General features: G+C 40.2%; 1 long non-coding RNA gene and 1 pseudogene across 2 annotated transcripts in view; one reads left to right on the top strand and one right to left on the bottom strand.

Moving 5' to 3' along the window:
* The window catches only part of LOC145653009 (NLR family CARD domain-containing protein 3-like), an 8,990-nt pseudogene extending 7,466 nt beyond the window's left edge, over positions 1-1,524 (bottom strand). The window contains exons 1-2 of the transcript XR_014119265.1: positions 1,241-1,524; positions 663-731 (exon numbers count right to left, since the gene is read on the bottom strand). The product of XR_014119265.1 is annotated as an NLR family CARD domain-containing protein 3-like (transcript). The remainder of the gene's footprint in view (positions 1-662; positions 732-1,240) is intronic.
* A 2,227-nt stretch (positions 1,525-3,751) lies between these two features.
* LOC145652794 (uncharacterized) lies at positions 3,752-9,046 on the top strand. The gene is made up of 3 exons (XR_014119050.1): positions 3,752-3,791; positions 7,752-7,874; positions 8,433-9,046. It is a non-coding gene; the product is annotated as an uncharacterized LOC145652794 (long non-coding RNA).
* The last annotated feature ends 1,839 nt before the right edge of the window (positions 9,047-10,885 follow it).

The raw sequence follows: 10,885 nt of genomic DNA, 5'->3' as shown, positions 1-10,885 counted from the left end.
TTTTGAATGTAAATGTTGTCTATGTTTGAACGTGGTTAGCCTGCTAGCCACATAGTCCTCTTTGTTTTGTGTAACAATAAACGTTTCTTTGTGTTTAACACGACTTGTCCCCTCATCCTGCTCTGCCTCCTCACGTCACATATATATATCCTCTGTGACTGTGTCCTGCATGCCTGTCACTGCCCTGAGTGATTGTGTCACTGGTACTGTTTTGTACTTCATGTATTTATTTAATTTGTTGTTATTTCTGCATTTGTCTTCCATTTGCACTTATGTAGTACTGTGTAGTTATTTAGTCCTGCACACTGTACTGCTCTATTGTACACTTATGGCATCCTGTGTGTTGTTGTATTGTACATTTATGTGATGTATTGATGTATCGTACAATTATGTAGTCCTGTGTGGTGTGCTGCTGTAATTGTGGACATTGTGTCACACCATAGTCTGACATAAATTAAATTCCATTTTCATTGCAATGCATACATTTGATATGAAGGAATGACACTAAACTTGACTTGATATTACCATCAATAGGAGCAAACATTATCTACAATAAATAAGCAGCTATGTGCATATGTAGATGTCTCCTTCTGTACATAATCAGTGATGTTCGTATTCAGATGTTAACTTAAGTAAATAAGAAGTGTTGTGTATAAACAGACCTTCACTGAGAGCAGAAGTGCTTGAAGATCCTCCATTCTGAACTTTGCTGGAAATGGACACTTCCTGAGCTGGAGGAGAGAAGATTGGAAAATCTGAACTTTATTATCCTTATGTTAATTATAATTTTATTATCATATACAGAGTACTAAAGAACCCCTGACTTAGAAAGTCGAGTTTACATCTCTGAGGACCATTATATTCATAAACCACATATGTTTATATTAAGTAATTATAAATAAATAAATATTAACTGTGTCCTTTACCAGATGCTCATTTGGACAAACAGATTAATCTCTTACCTCCATTTGTAATGTTAAATATGTTCACTGTCATTGATCCCTGAATCTGATTCAGTACAGGAGCACTGACATACCCTGATATTTATTATCATTATATTTATTATAATTATCAAATACAGAGTAATAAAGAACCCCAGAATTAGTAGGGAGGATTTATAACTGTGAGGACTGTTATATTCATGAACATCATATGTTTATACCAAGTAATTTTAAAATAATAAATATTAACTGTAATTTCTGCTGAAAGATGCTTATTTAGACAAACATTCATCTCTTACCTCCATATGTAATGTTCAGCATCACTGGTCCCTGAATCTGATTCCCATGCAGTACAGGAGCACAGACGTTCCCTCCTGTCTGGGCTGTGTTGGTCTGGACTGGACTGGAAGCTTCCATCTTCTAATCAGTCATTACCTCACAAACACCATTAAACATCAAAGAATGATGATGTCATTGCTCTAGATGATTTCCTGAACTCAGTGAATCCATTTAAACTATTTAATTTGTTGATTTATTGTATTAGTTTGGTAGCATTAAAATAAATATTTATAGATTGATCATAAATACACCTGCTTCATGTACTGTACCCGCAAGACAGTAGAATGTGTTGTAAATAGAATATGAAATGTAATATGCATATTTCTTAGTTTTATGCATTCTTAGATTTCAATTCATATTCTTTTGCTTTCATACTAGTTATCAGTTTTACAGGTGAGAATAGCACCACCCAGAGCAGGACACCAAGTGTTTCAAAATCTGTTTACTGGCTGATATCTGTGGTTCATGCTAGAGGTTTTGTTTGGGTAGGAGGCTTTAAGCACATCTATCTCACACAATTATCGTAATTATATTTATAAAAATAATTACTGATTTGTGTGATGAATTACAGCAGGGGCTAGTGGGAGTGCACCCACTTTAACTGCTGCAGGAATTTGTCAGTCAGTTTATAGATGGTCTGAATGTGAGCAGGTTCAGATTATTAGTGCAGGGATCAAACCCCTAACAGGTTGATACAAAGTTACTTGGACATATCAATGCAATACTTTAATGCAGAATCCATCAAATGATGTTTCCAAAACACATGGAGATAAAACAGCAGTGTTTACAGAGGTTACAGGAATCAGTTGATGCTTTGATACATGATTTTGGAACTACTTACAAATGCTGCAGTATCCTACATGTGTAATTTTAATCTAATGAAAACATTAGATTAAAATTAAAACAAGCTGTGGCCACTCCCAACAAAACCTGTTGCCAAGACTAAGAGGAAGGAAGTTCATTTGCTTTGAAACAGTAGTTCATAACAAACCTTCACAGCAGATAAGAGTGCAGCTATCAGCATACAGTTCACATATGAAATAGACACTATCCAGCAAAGCAAAATAATATTACTTAATTATAACAAAAACTGAACTAAACTGATCTGTTTATAAAGACAGAAAATTTAAGTACAGCAGAAAGACTAAGGAGCTCTACTACTGCTGTCTGTCTCCACTAACACCATCTACTGGAGCTTCAGTCCAAATTCTGATCATTCTGAATGTACAGCACAGACTCACATACTCACCATTTTCCTCTGAAATACATTTATGTGTTTCTCATAAAATGGTGATCATGCTCAGTCTCTCTCACTCTGATCTAAATCTGTTTGTCCTGTTCAGTTTATCATACAACTTGCTGGAATGTGGAGACTCCAGTTTCAATTTTATCTTCATATTTTAACAGATCATCTCCTACTGTCTCCCTCCCAGTGCTGAATAAGAGGAACAGACTCAGGGTGGGTCACAGGTAAGACAGGTGTTAAAGAATGCAGCCAGACTGGTACAAGTACAGTCAAACACAACATGTAGAACTACTGGAAATTACCTCCAAAGCTATTAAAACTATATTTAATTAAATATCCTATTAAATTAATTTAACTAAATGGAAAATACCCCAAAGCCATGCAGAAGTGAGTTTATGACATGGTGTCAGTTTACCCACCAAAAAACTGCTTAGAGTGGGTTAAGAGTGGGATAAGAATGGGGTAAATATGGGGTAAAAGTGGAGTAAGAGTGGGATAAGAATGGGGTAAGAGTGGGATAAGAGTGGGGTTAGAGTGGGGTAAGAGTGGGGTAAGAATGGGGTAAGAGTGGGATAAGAGTGGGGTTAGAGTGGGCTAAGAGTGGGGTAAGAGTGGGGTTAGAGTGGGGTAAGAGTGGGGTAAGAATGGGCTAAGAGTGGGGTAAGAGTGGGGTAAGAGTGGGGTTAGAGTGGGGTAAGAGTGGGGTTAGAGTGGGGTTAGAGTGGGATAAGAGTGGGGTAAGAATGTGGTAAGAGTGGGGTTAGAGTGGGGTAAGAGTGGGGTAAGAGTGGGATAAGAGTGGGGTTAGAGTGGGGTAAGAGTGGGGTAAGAGTGGGGTAAGAGTGGGCTAAGAGTGGGGTTAGAGTGGGGTAAGAGTGGGGTTAGAGTGGGGTTAGAGTGGGGTAAGAGTGGGGTAAGAATGGGCTAAGAGTGGGGTTAGAGTGGGGTAAGAGTGGGGTAAGAATGGGCTAAGAGTGGGGTAAGAGTGGGGTAAGAGTGTGATAAGAATATGGTAAGAGTGGGATAAGAGTGGGGTTAGAGTGGGGTAAGAGTGGGGTTAGAGTGGGGTACAAGTGGGGTGAATGTGGGAATGTCCTGCTCCAGAGTCCTTTGACTTTAGCCAGTGTTCTCACTGACCACTATGGATCCAATGCTTTTCACACTTTTGTATTGCAGTGAAGCTGAACAAGTAGGAAGTTGAGGTTAATTCTTTACCTGATAAGGTAAGATGAACACAAACAGAAGCAGGGAGCAGTCTGTCCAAGGTGTAATATATCACACTGTCTGTACGAAAGCCCTGCGTCCAAATGGAATTGTCTTACATGCAACAAAATTAGGCATTTTGCTGCAGCATGGAAAGGTAAAACAGAGAGGTCAGTGGTCATACAGGACAGCCTTGCCAGAGACAGTGAGTCATCCTTACTTAGTAGTGTAGTGGGGGCTCATTCAGACAATAAGTGAAGGTGGATCTTACAGTATGTAGCTAAATAGTCACCTTTAAAGTATTGATGTCATAATTATGTTTTGCAGCACATCTTTAGCTCTCCTACAGCACCTCTGCTAGTGAAAACTGACAAAGTCTTCAAGAGTCCAAATTGACTCTTCCAAATTGACTCTTCAAGAGTCCAAATCAGTCAGGGCATGGTATGCAACATGGGCTTAGTAGCTTAGTAGGTCAGTGCCCAGGTGTTGCAGGTCATTGCCAGGTGTTGCAGGTCAGTGACCATGTGGTGGAAGTCAGTGACCAGGTGTTGCAGGTCAGTGCCCTGGTGCTTGAGGAAATTGTGCTCCTGAGTTGCAAGCTAGTTAAAATAGAACTAAATCCCAATGTAGTATGTTTAAGTCACACAGTCTAGCCACTCCACATAGAGTGTGTTCTGCTGATTCGAAAAAGTGAATGAAAAGTTGCACAGGATGTGGTCCATAGGAACCATAAGGGAGTTCACCAGGCCCACAGAATGGTACACCTCAGTGGTTCCAGTAATAAAAAAAATGGTCAGAGAAGAAATATAAAACACCTCGACAAGCTTGTTATGAGGGAAACAATTATACTACCTATGCTGGAGGCATCTGGCAATGTTAAAGAAAACCCTGAATGTCACTGTTGACACATAAAAGGCCACTGGGCTAGAGAATGTCATAAAAGGAAAGCAGAGCTCCATAGAATGCAAAATGCAGTCTCTATAGGAGCCTCTACAGGAGAAACATTGTGAAGGGATTTATATATATTGCTTACTTTATATTATATATAAATGTTGTATTACCTATAAAGGCAACAATGTATTTGTATAAGTTTATGTCTGAGCTTAATATCTGTTACACTTTAGACTGTCTCTCACCCCGAGTGGAAGAGAAGACCTGAATCACAGGAACCATGTGTGTGTTTACAGCTGTCAAATGTGACATGAGTGAGTTGGCCGACTTCCAATAAGGGAGCGCTTGATGAACAGCAAAGGTGGGGCAGGAAAACCACAAGGGTGGAGAGGAACTATAAGAAAGCAAGTGTGATCATGTTTGGGACTCGCTCTACTAGCAGTCATTACTGACAGAGGGACAGAGTCCCTTGTGCACAAAGCATTCAAATATTACCTTCTACCTGAGGTGTGATTGATTTCCAGAGTTCCACCACAGCAATCATTTGTCAATATGAATTTTATACAGTAGATGCTCAAAATTAATATTAAAGCATAGTTCCAAATTCTTAAAAAGGGAGAAAAGCCAGAAAGACATTTCTCTTGACATGTCATTAAAACAGTGATGTGGACATCACATGTACAGCTTGTTGTTTCATAAGTTACGTTAGCTTGTAATTTGGCTTGGAATGGTCGGACGCAGTCAATGTTGGGAACTTGCAGTTTGGCTTGGAATGATCTGACCCAGTCAATTTTGGGAACTTGCAGTTTGGCTTGGAATGATCTGACCCAATCAATGTTGGGAACTTGCAGTTTGGCTTGGAATGGTCTGACCCAGTCAATGTTGAGAACTTGCACCATCACACCTTTTCCAAGCTTAGTCAGAGAGGAGACCCACAGTCTTTGAAAGCCCTGACCTAAACAAACATGTCAATGGTATGTAAAACCCTCAGTAGGACTGCTAGATATATCGACAGAACAGTGGTGTAATGCTGGGCTTAGAGTGTATGAAATTAGTGAGAAACTAATTTTTGTTTTAAGCTATGAGGTTGTACAATATCAGAAGGACTGCACTGTAACTCCAGGCTGGTTTGAGAGACTGTTGACTGTGCAACAATTATGTTCAGTTCAGTTCCATTCCCTTTATAATCCACAGAGGAAAGTTGTCTTGCAGCCAGGAACACTAAATATACAACACACAAGTCACAACATGCAACAACATCCACAAAATCACAACACTCCCTGCTGAAAAGAGAGAAAACAGTGGCCTCTGTCAGGGTCCTGTGATAGAGAGATGCATCATGGTTAGTGAAACAGAAAGAAGAGAGATACACTTATGGGAAAGAAGTAGGGGGGAACAGGACAAAGATGAATGATTTTGAGGTCCTTTGAAGAGGGAAAACAGGAAAGACAAAAGGAGAGTTCTGAAACTAATTAGAATGCAGAAAATCAAGTGAGTGTAGGAAAGATGAAAACTGTGACGTATGTTCTGATGTGAGTACAGAAATCCAAGGAAGGTCCCAGCCATATGCCCCTTTAGCTAAACAATGTGTAATGTGGTCAGGAGAAAACCAGGGGTGGACAGAGGCCAGGTAGATATGACAGGTACAATAAAATACCCCCAGTAGCAGACAGTCAGTGAAGGGCGGTAGTTGGACCCTGAGCAAGACCCTTAACCCTAAATTGTATCAAGTTGTATTCAGTCAAAATTATGTCACTTTGGATAAAAGTGTCAGCTAAGTGCCATAACGTAAACATACAGATTTTATTGGTGTTCATGAAATAAATATAAAATAAGCTCTAATCCTCCTGTATCCTTCTGCTGTTGACAGCATTCGACCTCATCCTCAACCACTCTCCTCCAATTCACAAAGTGGACAATGTTCTAGACCTGATCTTCACCCATGCCACCACAACATCGGACATAGCAGTCACCCCCGTCTACCTCTCGGACCATCACTTTCTCTCTCCCTTCCTTCTCTTTCCATCCAGTCCTCTCCAACATGTTCCTCCTCCTTCCATCGCAATCTGCACTCCATAACTCCCTCTTCCCTTACTTCTACTATTTTGTCCACCTTCCTCACCCTGACTCTCTGTCTTCTCTCTCTTTGGATGCAGTTACTCATTCTTTCATTTCTACACTCTCCTCATCAATGAATCTTCTGTGCCCTCTCTCCTCTAGACCTGCTAAGTCTTCCCCACCTGCCCCCTGGCTAACAGAAACACTTTGCTGCCACAGGAGAGAACTAAGGACTGCAGAGAGGTGGTGGAGAGAATCTCACCTAGATTCAGACATTAGCTCATACAAATTTTTCCTTTCCAAGTTTTCACTGGAAGTAACATCTGCAAAGTCATCCTACTACAGAGAAAATTTGAATCATCAGCATCTCATCAACGCCAACTATTCACTATTTTTTATTCTCTACTTAATCCTCCCCCTCCACCTCCTTCCTCATCTCTTACTCCTGAAGATTTCATCACCTTCTTTGTGGAGAAGGTTGCAGCAATCCGCCAGTCCTTTTCCTCTGTTCTCACTCCTCCAACCAATATGCATTCCCCAACATCCAACTCTCTGACTTCTTTTTCTCCTCTTTCCTCAGATGAAATTCTTCAACTCCTGACTTCCAGCAGTCTGACAACATGTCTGCTGGATCCAATTCTTTCCACTCTGTTCCAGACAATCACAAGAGATCTGCTTCCTTTCATCTCTGTCATCATCAACAACTCCTTGTCTTCTGTATACTTGCCAAAAGCATTCAAAACTGCCAGGGTGGTACCAATCTTCAAGAAGGCCACACTTGATGGCTCCAATGTTAAGAACTACAGACCAGTATCACTTCTCTCTTTCCTCCCAAAACCCCTCAAACAAGCGGTTTACAATCAATTGTCTCTTTAGCTCACCCCAAACCAGCTGCATGATCCCAATCAGTCTGGCTACAAACCGGCACGTTCTACAGAAACAGCCCTCATAGCAGTGACGGAGAAGCTTCATGCCGCTAAAGCTGCCAATCTGTCATCTGTTTTGATTCTTGTAGACCTTTCAGCAGCCTTTGACACAGAGAACCACAACATTCTTCTCTCTGTTCTCTCCAGGCTTGGTGTGACTGGCTCTGCTTGGAGATGGTTTCAGTCCTATCTGGAGGGACGGTCCTATCAGGTGACATGGAGAAGATCCACATACAAACCATGTAGACTCTCCACTAGTGTTCCACAAGGGTCAGTATTATGCCCCCATCTCTTCTCTTTGTATACTCGTTCTCTTAGTTATGTAATATTTTCTCATGGTTTCTCCTACCACTGCTATGCTGATGATACTCAGTTATTTATTTCTTTTCCAGCCTCTGATACGCAGGTCTAGAGACATATCTGAGCATGTAATTTACTTTGCTTTCTGTTACGTTGCTTTCTGTTTCTATAGTCACAGCATAACAATCTGCAGATAGGCGTGCAAGTTAGGGGCATCAGCGACTCACATGCATTCTTCTTGTGCTGACCCAGCAGGTGCACGCACTGTTCTAACCATAGAGATAGAGGAATCATGAATGCTCAGACTAACCAAAGCATGATTAGCAGATACACTGTAGGAGTCGTTTTTTTCTTCTTTTCTATTCACTTTGGGCGTCACTGCCACTGTCTGTGTATAAGGAGAGGGGGACTGTATTGCGGTTCAGTTCTCTTTCTCTGTTATACAGGAGACAGAACTCAATAAACTTTTTTACTACTCAATGCATAAAGCTGTCTATGTTTGATGTGCTCTCATTTTTTCCACCACAGCATGCTTAACTGACATCGTGCCATGGATGACATCCCACCAGTTGAAGCTCAACCCCAGTAAAACTGAGCTTCTGTTCATCCCAGGTACACCCAACCCATACCATGGCCTCACAGTTTCCTTTGAGAACTTCCTCAAAGTTAGACTACTGCAACTCGCTACTTGCTGGTCTTCCTCTAAGAGCCATCAAATCTCTACAACTTATCCAGAATGCAGCAGCACGACTGGTCTTCAATCTTCCGAAGTTCACACGTTACTCCACTGCTCCCTTCATTGGCTCCCAGTAGCTGCATGCATCAGATTTAAAACCTTGATGCTTGCCTACAAATCCAAAAATGGACCAGCCCCTTCATACATGAGGTCAATAGTCAAAGCCTGATCCGTACCTCGAGTACTTTGAACCTCAAGTACGGCTCGGCTTGAAATACCTTGTTTCAGGTCTCATGGACAACAAGCATCGAGACTTTTTTCTGTCCTGGCTCCAAGATGGTGGAATGAACTCCCACTTGCTGTCTGGACAGCAGAGTCCCTTGCAGTCTTCAAACGCAGACTGAAGACCCATCTATTTGCAGAATATTTAAAGGACAACTGGCCCTGCTCCCATATTGGCTGACTAAATTATTGTAGGACATTGTTTAACAAACTCTAGCACTTATTGTTTACTGCACTTATCATTGTTTAAGATAGACCATATGTATTTTGTACTTCTAGGTATCAGCATTGATCCCTGTATTCTACAGTATTCTAGTTCATTGGTATGTTGGACTCTAACCTACTGTACTGTAATAGGGTATTCTATGAGTAAATGACAAAGTACTTTGTAAATCACTCTGGATAAGAGCATCTGCTAATTGCCATAAATGTAAATGTAATGTATAATATTAAATTGTGTACATTTCTGAAACGTGAATATGGTTTTGTGACATTTTTGAGCAGAGGAGCAAGGCTTGAGTGAAAGTATTAAAAGGTTTTATAGAAAGTTTAATAAAAAAAGAAAAAAGGCAAACACAGGAATGAACTGAGGGCAAACTGTAACAGAAAAGAAGTAACTATGCAAAATGTGAACAAGCAACTGTGTGTTCTTGGAGTTTGATGGCTTACAAGACACATTCTCATACCAATGCAACACACTGACTGGATGATCCTGTGGGCTTAAGTAGGAATGATAATCAATAAATATTTGATTGTCAACATGGAAGTGGCTGTGTGATATGACTGGTGGAGAGACTGGTAATTGATTTGCTGAAGGTGTCTGATTGGCTTGAGCAGGGTGAATGGGTCTGCATGGATGGGTGAATGGGGTTATTTGTGTGGGTTTGCCTGCTTGTGGGCCAGGGTGTGACATTTTTGTCAGTTCTCGATGATTAAAAAATAGATATGGAAGTATTAAGATGAATTAAACATTTAATCTTCCATAGATTATTCACTTATTTCACTTTCAGTGTATGTTTGACATAATAGCCTTCGCAGCCTAAGTTTTAAAGAAAAATTAGACCCCCTGAGTTATGAAAGCAATCAATCATGGAAAATTCTAGAAATTATTCTGTATTCTGTAAACATAAAAAGTGGCACGTGCAAAACTTATTGCACATTTTACATTTTTATTTAGTGCAGTGTACATTTACTTAATACACACACACTGAGAGGATTAGACGTCTCAGTGTCTTTGAGCTCTTAACATGTTGGTGTCACTGCTTGACTGAGAATATTCCACCAACCAAAAATATCCAGCCAACAGCATCCTGTGGACAGCATCCTCTGATCACCGGTGGGGGTCAAGCACAGGGGTTCCCACACTTTTGCACCCCATGACCCACTTGATTCACCAACAAGCCTTTCTTCGGTACACATGAAAATAATCTACCTTTTTAAAATTTAAGCAAATACAGCACAACAATCAAGGTCACCCATCACACTTCGATTGCATAATCTCACAACAAAATAAACACTAAATGTATACAGTAAACATTTCCTTCATTCTGGGTTATGCTTGGTTTTCTCGGTTTTCTAGGTAGGAGAGAGTGGCTGCTTCACTTGCAAATGGTCCAGTCGCAGGATCGTTTGTGAAAAGGTCCTGTTTTTAAACATTTATCCATGATGGGTAAAATTCACAAGATGGTAGAAACGTTTCACTCAGACTCACACTAATTAATAATTAATACAACTAGCTTTGTTAGTCATTTGACTGTACTATGGGCTGAACAACGGGTTAAACCTAATTAAGTTTTATTTTTGCAAATGATTTACATACTATCCGTCACATCTGAAAAAACATTTGTAATTTACTTCTCACATTGTTTATTACCATTTCTATCTTGCATGACTCATTTGAAATTTCAAGTTTTTTTCAATCAAATTGCCCGTCCTCATATAGAAAGATCTTATTTTGATTTACTCCCTAAACTATACTCAATTTCTGTGTTTGTGTCATATCTGTTTATTGATTCAGAATGAA

This window comes from Electrophorus electricus, chromosome 21 (assembly GCF_041902795.1).
Source record: "Electrophorus electricus isolate QZ-2024a chromosome 21, ASM4190279v1, whole genome shotgun sequence".
Lineage (NCBI taxonomy): Eukaryota > Metazoa > Chordata > Actinopteri > Gymnotiformes > Gymnotidae > Electrophorus > Electrophorus electricus.
This window is presented reverse-complemented; position numbering and strand designations above follow the sequence as displayed.